This window comes from Camelus bactrianus, chromosome 12 (genome assembly GCF_048773025.1).
Source record: "Camelus bactrianus isolate YW-2024 breed Bactrian camel chromosome 12, ASM4877302v1, whole genome shotgun sequence".
Taxonomy (NCBI): Eukaryota; Metazoa; Chordata; class Mammalia; order Artiodactyla; family Camelidae; genus Camelus; species Camelus bactrianus.
In genome coordinates, this window is record NC_133550.1 from 37,298,482 (window position 1) to 37,308,611 (window position 10,130).

The window sequence follows — 10,130 nt, forward strand, 5'->3', positions numbered from 1 at the left end:
TCTCAGAAGAAATATTATAGGTACTCATGTATTATACTATGAAGAACAAAAGTACTGTGCACTTTAATTAGCAGAGCATTTGTTCTCAATTTTCTCTGGCAAATTAATAACTTTGCATTAAAGTTTCCTTTTCTGTAACATTATGATAATAGTTTCAGACTTACCAAATGATTACAAAATTCTTACAATAATATATGTGAAAGTGTAACATGGAGAAGTAGGAGAGAAATAAGCTTTATTAAAATATTTCAGTATGATTTACCTGGCTTCCAAATATGAGCATTCCATTATGTCAACATGAAGAGAAAGTTTTTGTATCAATGACCAAGTTCATATTTACTTTTTCTCCCAGAAGATGATCTCTTAATGCCTTGCATTACAAAAGAAAGCATTCATTGACACCAAAATGATAGTAATTAATAGTAATTAGCTTCTTTTTTTTTTCAGTTTGGTGAAAATATTTTGATAAACCCTCTATAAGAATACTATTATATAAAATAACATAATACATGAATAAAATATTTTGTTAGAATGTGTGAAAGTGCATTTTAAAAAGTTAATGTATTATATTTTTTCTAGACAAGAATTTTTCTGTTTTACTTCATTCCAGACACTCAATATATAATGAACAGACTTACTAATATTTCTAAACCTTACCTGATTTTTAATCTATTGATATTTTCTACTACAAGGTAAAAATAGAAATGAAAATAAAAAGCAGTCTCTGAAAGCCACAAATTATGATCATCTGAATGAAAAATTAAGTGTGTGTGCATATGTGTGATCCAGGCACAGCAGAGTGCATAATTTCAAAAGGAAGAGGTCTTAAAGGGAACATAATTCTATGTTGGACCAAGTCTTTATGAATACAACCCCATTAACTAATTATACTGTGTGCTGAAACACATTACTGAAATCTATTATGTGAAATAAAACTTAGTGTTGAAGCATGATTTCCACATACTGTGGAGAGTTAATTATTAAATATATTATCCATTGCACAAAAAACAGTGTGGATAATGATGTTTTTGCAGGGCCCAAGTGTGAATGACAGAAAACAAATGTCACCATCAGCCTATTTCACACTGATAAAATTGTTTTATTAGATTTTACTTTTGAAGCATACCTTTTTAAATAGACACAGAAAGTAATACATTAATACATTCTCATTGTGTTAAATTGAAAAAATATAGGGAAATCTTGCCAGTAATCTCTGTCCTCTCCCTCCCATCCCAGTGTTAAAATTTTAGAGTACTTTTTCTAGATATTTTATATGTATTGCTTACCTGTATTTTAAATTTATAATTATAATTTTAATAATAAATAAAATTTAATTAATTAAAAAATAAATTTTAATAATAAATGTGATTTGTTTTAGTAATAAGTTTTCATGCAATTTTAATAATAAATACAATGTAATTCAATTTTTAATAATAAAATGTAATTTAATGATAAAAATAAATTTATTTTTAACAATTTAGTAATTTAATTAAGTTACTATTTAATTTATTTTTATAAATTAAAACTACAGTTGATCCTTGAGCAATGTGGGGGTTAGGGAAGCCGACCTGCACAGTTGAAAATCCAGGCATAACTTACAGTCGGCCCTGACTATACATGGCTCCACATCTGTGGATTCAGCCAACTGTGGATTGTGTAGTACTGGAGTAATCACTACTGAAAACAACCTGTATATAAGTTTCCCCAAGCAGTTCAAACCCATGACCCTCAAGGGTCAACTGAACAGGAGCAATATGTATAGTGCGTATACTCTTCTTCTTCCCTCACTTCACATTATATTGAGAAGATTACCCCATGTAATATAAGTCTTTTAATTATGGTTTTATTTGGTATATAATTTCCTCAGAACTTCTCTTGCAATTTTGTTAAATTTATTGACTTATTTGTATAAAATTAATATCTTCATAAGGAACATTATTTCCATCCAGGTAGATAGCATTTTCCTCTTTTAAAACATGATTTAAAATCTCAGTGGCATCCTATTCTTCATTTCACATAGGCCCATGCACGTTGCTTGTTCAGTTCATTGCTAGGGTTTTTCTTTGCTCTGTGGATAAGAACTCTTATTCTATTCTGATTTCTAACTGGTTATTGCTGGTAGAGGGGAAGAGCTATCCATTTGTTTGTTTTGTCTGCAGCTACCTTGTTGCATTTGCTTACTAGTTGACTCTCTTGGGTTTTCTAAGTAGAAAAATGAATCATAAGTCAATAATAAATTATTTCACTCTTTTCAGATATTTGTATCTCATACTTTTTTTGACTTACTGAGTTAGTGACAGTTTCTAGAATAAATTATAGCCATGATAGCAAGTATCCTTGGTTTTGGGATTAATAATAATTCTGCTAATGTTTCATTGTTGAATCTGATATTTGCCAGCTATCTTCACACAGCTATTCTTTATGTTATTAAAAAATTTCTTTCTACACCTTACTTGCAAGAATTCATATATTTAAATCAAGAAGAGCTATTAGATTTTATTAAAAAATCAAAATTTCTCTGGATGCTCATATGCTTTTTTACCTATAATCTATAATAATAATGTTAAGAATAAAAATAGCCAAAATATATTCAAGGTAGTACTTACCAGGTACTAGCTAAGCATTACATAAAATATTTCACTTATGGTTACCAAAGAGGACAGGGGGAAGAGCAATAAATTAGGAGTGTGGGATTAGCAAATACAAACTACTATACATAAGGTAGATAAGCAACAAGGATTTACTATATAGCACAGAGAACTAAATTCAATATTTTATAATAACCTATAATGGAAAATAATCTGAATATATATATATACATATATGTAAACATCCTTCACTGTACACCTGAAACTAACACAGTATTGTAAATCAACTGTACTTCAACAAAAAAAAAGATTTTTTTAAATCCTTGTAACAACTCTTTTAGGTATATGCGATTATCTCCAAATAATGGTGATTGTATCCACATTATACACCTAAGTTCCTAGTAATGAAGTATACTTACATTGGGGAATAAACCCTACTTGTTTTTAGTGATTTATTTGACTATATAGGATTTTTACATCTATAGCAATACAGAAATTTGCTAATAGCATTACAGACAGTTAATTCTAATCACAATCCTATGAGGGAAATATAATAATCTCCAGTTTCCAGGTGAAGAAACAAGGGCAAATGAAATCACAAAGAGGTAAATATTTTTTCTAATGTTTCATAGCTAGTAAATAATGAAGCTGAGATTTGAACCCATAGTAGGAAAAGAAAAGAAAAGGAAGCAGTAAAATACCTTTGAAAGTCTCAGTTGATGGATTGCATGTTTGTGTCCCTACAAAATTCATGTGTTGAAACTGTAATTCCCAACATGATAGGATTTGATATGGAGCCTTGCGAGTAATTAGGTCATGTGGTGGGGCTCTAATGGGGCAGTTAGTGACCTTGTAGAAAGAGACACATGAGAGAGGTGGCTTCCTCTCTCTTTGCTATGCAAGGATATGGTGAGAAGGCAGTTTACAAGCCAGGAAGTGAGTTCTCACCAGACACTTGATCTTGGGCTTCCAAGCCTCTCCAACTGTGAGAAATAAATGTTTACTGTTCAGGCCACCCAGTCGACAGTATTTTGTTATAGCAGCCTGAACTAAGATGCTTAGAAAGAAGAATACACACAAAATGGAGCACACCAGGATGGTTAATAGCATGGAATGTGAAACTTCTGCTTTTTTTTATGGACGCATAGGAATTATTTTCATATTTTGGATACAGTTCTTAGTTGGTTTTATGAATTGCAACTACATTCTCCCACTCTGTGCTTGCCTTCTTCCTGTCTTCATGATGTCCTTTCATGAAAAGAAGTTGTAATTTAGTGCAATTAGGTACTTCTTGTGTTCTGTTTAAATTTTTTTTTTACCTATTTCAAGGTCACAACGATGAACTCCTATGTTTTACTCTAAGAGCTTACTTCTTATGTCTCACATTTAGATCTGTAATCCATTATAACTGTTTTTGTGTGAATGACATGAAGTAAGGATAGTAGTTAATTTTTCCCACGTGGGCATCCAACTGATCCAGCATCGGTTACCAAAAAGACCATCCATTCTCATCTGCATTATAATGTTAACTTTATCATAAATCAAGTGACCACATATTTAGAGATCTGTTATTGAATTAGATATTCTATTGGTATCTTTTCACCAATGCCACAGTGTGTGAATTACTGTAGCTTTATGCGAAGGCATAATTTCAGGCAATGTAAGTTCTTATGCTGTTTTCCTTCTTGGATACTTCTTTGGCAGTTTGATTGCTGTCCTGCTCTTATTCTAGAAATTCTCTCCACCATGTTCCTAGGGGTGCTCGCCATAACTATTCTGTGTTGAATTCGTTGTGGCTTGGGTCTTACATGTATTTTCTTTATCTACTTACTCATGTGTGGAACATTTTCTGGTGGCTTCCTAAAAATGGGTTAGTTAGAGATAAATATTTTTGGAAAGAATTCATGTCTGAGAATGTATTTATTTACTCTCAGAATGCACAAATATGTCTGTCTGTAGCCAAAAAGGAAAAAGAAGTCTGAGCACAAGTGTCTGTGTTCGACTGTCTTTGAACCAGTAAACCTTCAGTGGCTCAATTTAACAAAATTAAAATACAAGTAATACTGTTAGAAAATGCACACAAAACTGTTACTGGAAGAGGTGTTTTGTCCATACTATATAAAAAAGCTCCTAAAAATCAACAAGAAAAAGACAAACAAACCAAAAGAAAGGAGAAGAAAGGGGAAAAAAGATAGAAGTCCCCTCGTATTCATGGTTTCACTTTCTCAATTTCAGTTACCAGTGGTCAGCCGCAGTCCGAAAATATTAAATGGAAAATTCCAGAAATGAACAATTCATAAGTTTTAAATTGCACACCATTCTGAGTAGTAATATGAAATCATGCACCATCCTGCTTTGTGCTGCCTGGGATGTGAATTACACCCCATCAGAAGAAAGAAGAAGGGTGAGTACAGTACAATAAGATATTTTGAGAGAGAGAGAGAGACCACATTCACATAACTTTTATTACAGTATATTGTTATAATTGTTTTATTTCATTATTAGTATTGTTAATCTCTTATTGTGCCTAATTTATAAGTTAAACTTCATCACAGGTATGTATAAGAAGAAACCTAGGATCTATAGTGTTTAGTAATATATGCAATTTCAGGCACCCACTAGGGGGTCTTAGAAAGTGTCCCCTGTGGGTAAGGGTGGGGGAACACTGTAACAGGAAAAAGAATAAGTGGTAGGGGTGAAAAGACATTTGCAAATTACTCAGCATCCCTAATAATCAAAGAAATCCAAATGAAACCAAAAATAAGGTAATGTTGGTCTTATTAAATTTCAACATGATGGTATCTATACTTACAAGATACATAGAAACAGGTATATACTTTCAGGAGACAGTATTAGAGTATCTACTAATTTTTTTAAAAAATCAAATTTTACTAGAACTTTTTCCCTACTAAAATGCTTCCACATTTTACATATAAGTAGTAAAAGAATATTCACTGCAGTGGTGTTTGTACCAGCCCCTAAATGGAAATAACAGAAAAGTTTATCTCTGCGAAAATGGTTAAAAATATGAGAACATTCTTTTAATGAATTACTTGTATGCATCCATAAAAAAAGGAATGAATAGAATAAAAGAGAAAATAATAATGCTGGTATGAAAAGATGATTAAGATAATTAATAAGTATAAAAATCAAGTAGCAGAGCAATTATATAAAATTATCTCATTTTAAAATAATAATAAATCAGATTACTTAGAGAAGAGCCTCGAAGAGTAGTTACCTTTGGGAGTAATACTTTTTTGTTAGTTCCTTAATGCTTGCATTTTATGTAACTGTACATTTGTAATCTGAAAAATGTTTCTGCTAAAAAAATAACAAAAGATTTCTAGGTCTTCTTTGATAATCTGTTCTAGTATTTTAGTCAGTCCTTGAGAATATCTCTTTTTATTTATTTTTCACTGTCTCAGGGTAAGGATGTGTGCTCTTCTTTGTGTTTTTATGGAGTTGAGATGAGAATAATTGATTGTGTCCTCATTAGATGTTCGAAAACAATTATATCATAACTACTTTAACCTTTCCTTTTGAATATTTAGTATTTCATGATTGGAAAGAAAGGTGGCAAGATAACTTATTTTAAGAAACTATAAGATTCAAGCTAGTTGACTTATTTTAGACATTAACTTGTATCTTTGCTTTCAAGTATGGGCCAGAATAGGAAATATCTTAAGAGCTAATCTAACTTTCCACATTAATTAGTTTTGCTTTTTGAGCAACATTGGCCCAAATTTAACTGTAAGTGAGGATTTAGCAGTTAAATTCCTTCCTGAGTCAAAATCTCATCTAATTCTTTAAGGACAGGGGTTATAATACATAACTTGAAATATGTACCTTATAGATACTTTCAAAACTAAGCAAGCACAAATAAAAGGAATTTATATTACAAATTATGTTTTAATGTATATCCCTCAATGCAGATATATAATTATAGAGTTTATGCATGCAATTCCTGAATGCATTGTCCTGGTTGTCCCATTTTGGTGAAATTATCATGTCTTAGTATTTTTCCAGTGGAGCAAGAAATTAGTTGGATTGCCAATGTATTTTTCCTTCCTATTATAAAAATTTGGTCATTCTAGTTCAGAAATAACTGCTGCTAGACTTCAAATTTAAATATTTATGAGGAGGGAAATTCAAAACATGTCCTGTTGTGGAAGGAAGCACACGCTCTTGCTTGATTTGTCTCGGGGGAATCTAGGAAGCACTTTTCTCACCTTGTTTTCTCATCTAATTTGTACAGAGACAAATTTCATTAATATTTAAACCTAAATACTAAAAGAAACAAAATTTCATACACAAAGCCTTTGATGTGGGATTTTTTTTATGGCTCTGTACTTGCCAGGCTCGTTGCTAGCACTGTATCTTGACGAAACCATCAATTCTGACTAGAAATGTAACTGGAACTCAACAGAGACCTCTAGGGAATCCTGTGATACAAACATAGGGTAACAACTGAGACGTCAGCCATTCTGAAGAGACACCTGGGAGTAGCTTGGGTCCAGACTGAAGAATAGTTTAGATCCGAAGCACTTCTTAGAAGTGAAGAGAACCATTTGGATGACCCCTACGGGCAAGCTTAGCTAAGTCTAAGATTAGCTAAGATTCGCTTTTAGATAACAAAAAGACGGTAGACTGAGAACAGGCAACAGGCTGAGGGTAAAGTTCCAGAGTCTGATAAAAATGGGGATGTTCAGGTTTACAATGGCTCACATTTCCTCTGATGCTCTCTTCCATGATGTGGAAATTTCTGTTCTGGTTGTGAGGTACAGCAGTAAACAGAAAAAACATGGAAGTTCTGTCTTTGTGGAGAAAAAGTGCTAGCAAGAAGGACAGGCATCACACAAATAATCATAAGTTTCTGTGAATTAAAAAGAAAGAAAGAAAGTACAGGGTGCTATGGAAACATAAAACAGATAGATCTTGGCTACAGGGTCTCAGAGAAAGTGTCTCTGAAAAGGTATTGTTTAAACTGAGATCTGAAGTAAGATTAAGCATCAGCTAGTTCAGAAAAGGAAGGACTGGACATTCCAGGAAGAAAATGTTTCAAAGTTCACTGTCTGAATAGGGAAGGCTTGGTACAGTCTCCCCAACGTGTAGAACTTCCATTGGTTTTTGTCATACTGTGCTTTGAGTGTCCTCCTTGAGATACAGTGAACTCCTGGAAAAGGAGAGTGTGCCTTAGCCACTGCTGAATCTGCAGGACTAGGACAGTGCACGTAGGAGACCTTCAGTAAATGTTAAGCGACTATATAAAATGTTTAGTTGATTGAGACAGCTACAAGAATGCTCACTTTCTCCCTGGTACTAAGTCTGAACTTTGGGTCAATGCCCACTGAGTAGACAATAATACCTCAGCTTTGCTCTTAAGATCTGTGTTGTCGGGTTTCCCAAAGGTGTGGTTAATAATGAAGACACATTATGGAATATAATTTTCTACTCATTTATCATCTTTCTATTACAAATTAGACCTTTAATAGAGTATCTATGAATAAAATACATTACTGTAAAATAGACATTTTGACATGTGCACATGTCAGAGGAATATTTTAAAGTATAAAAATGGAAAACTATAAAAATCTATTAAAAATAAGTATTAATTTTATTGATCATTATCTCAACATTTTCTTAATTTAGGCTCACAGATTCATAGAGCAGTCTCTGACAGTGGTATGAATTGTGTTATAACGATGAAAACCCAGAAGTCCTTGGGAAGTAGGTACACACACACAGAGTCACTTGCATACCCACACATGTTTATGTGTATGTATTTCGAGTACTTCAGAATTTCAGAGCTACATAGAATCAAAAACTTTTAAAGAAATTCTCTAACAGGAGGAACCTAATTACTTTCACACTTATTAGAAAAAAATAGATTAATTGTATTAGTTGTAGTCTTTTTGGCTATTTGTATCAATATTCCCTTTTTTCTTCTCCCAAATAGTTAGAGAAATGACAACATATATAATGTGAATCACTGGTCCAAATATAAACCTTATCCTGCTCTTTGTGTTTTCAAGCATAGTTTTCTTGAAAGTTTTTAAGATAACCAAAAAAATCCAATTTGAGATATCCTCCAAATTTCTCTCATTCATACCTTAAACCCAAATTATGCTTAAACAGAATACAGGAAGGTTTTTTTAAAATGGATTCTCAGTGTCTTCCAAATGACATGGTTTCAGAAATCATCTTTGCTTTTTTATTTTGAAATCTGCATCCCAACAAGTTGTGTTTTTAATTATGCTAAACAGGAGGCTCTTCGGCATACGGAGATTACTCTGCAGGTTAAAGTAGACAAGAGTTTAAAATGATTTCTAGTTAAATTTTTTCAAATACCAATTGATTGCTTAAGACTTTGTCTTGCCTTTATTTTTGAGTCCTCAGGGCAGAGCACTGTATCTAGCACATAGTAAATGCTCAATAAATGACTGTTAATTAAATGAAAGTTGAGACTGCAGATACAAAAATCCTTTAGAATACTTGCATTATTGGAATTTTATGTAGTTCAGTTAGAATGTTATCTGAGATTCTCAGTTTAGGTTCTATAAAGATATCATCAATAACAGTAACAAGCCTTATTATTTGGGAGTGACAACATATCTTGCTGTTTCTTTAGTGACTCATATGCCACAGTACATAATGTTTCTGTTTGATAACGAAACATTGCATCTTCTAGACAGTATGCGAGACGTGATGATTTAAGTGGCTGTGTTTAAAAATAACTTCCAAGCAGCCTCACTAAATGAACATGCCATACAATGAGGACTAAGTGAAATGTTTGGTTTTCAGATTGAAATTATTGGTAGCAAGTCTAACGTATTTTTATTGTGTTTAAAGCGTTTACATGCCTATAATTTCACTCACTGATTTAAAACAAAAGTTTTATTATAATGAAGTATAGGGTACGTGGCTGTTCATTACTTGTTTTTCTTATGTACAATTTAAGGCAGAATGGATAAAAGTATCTATTTTTGGTAAGCAATCTAAGGAAAAACCACCAAATACTCTACTCAAACAATGTTTATTTATGCAAGTAGCATGACTATATTAACAAGATACCCAAGTGCATTTTAACAAGGGAGGAGATGGGAAGAAAACTCTTTTCTTGAACACCCACTATATGTTGGTTTTATTGAAGTGTTTTAGTCGGTTCAAGCTGCTTTACAAAAATAGCATAAACTGGGTGCCTTATAAACAACAAATTCTGGAAGCTGGGAAGATCATGATACCAGCTGGTGTCTGGTGAGAGCCTTTTTTCTGGTTCGTAGCCTTCATAGCCTTCTTACTGTGTCCTCACATGGTGGAAGGCACAAAGATCTCTTTGAAGCCTCTTTTATAAGCACACTAATCCCATTCATGAGGGCTCCACCCTCATGACCTAAGCATCTCTAAAGGCCCCACCTCTCAAGGCCATCACTTTGGAGGTTAGGATTTCAACATACGAATATTGTAGGCACACAAACATTCAGACCATAGCACTCATAAAATGCTCATGCCCCAGGTGATGGCTGGGTGGGTGGGTACAGATCC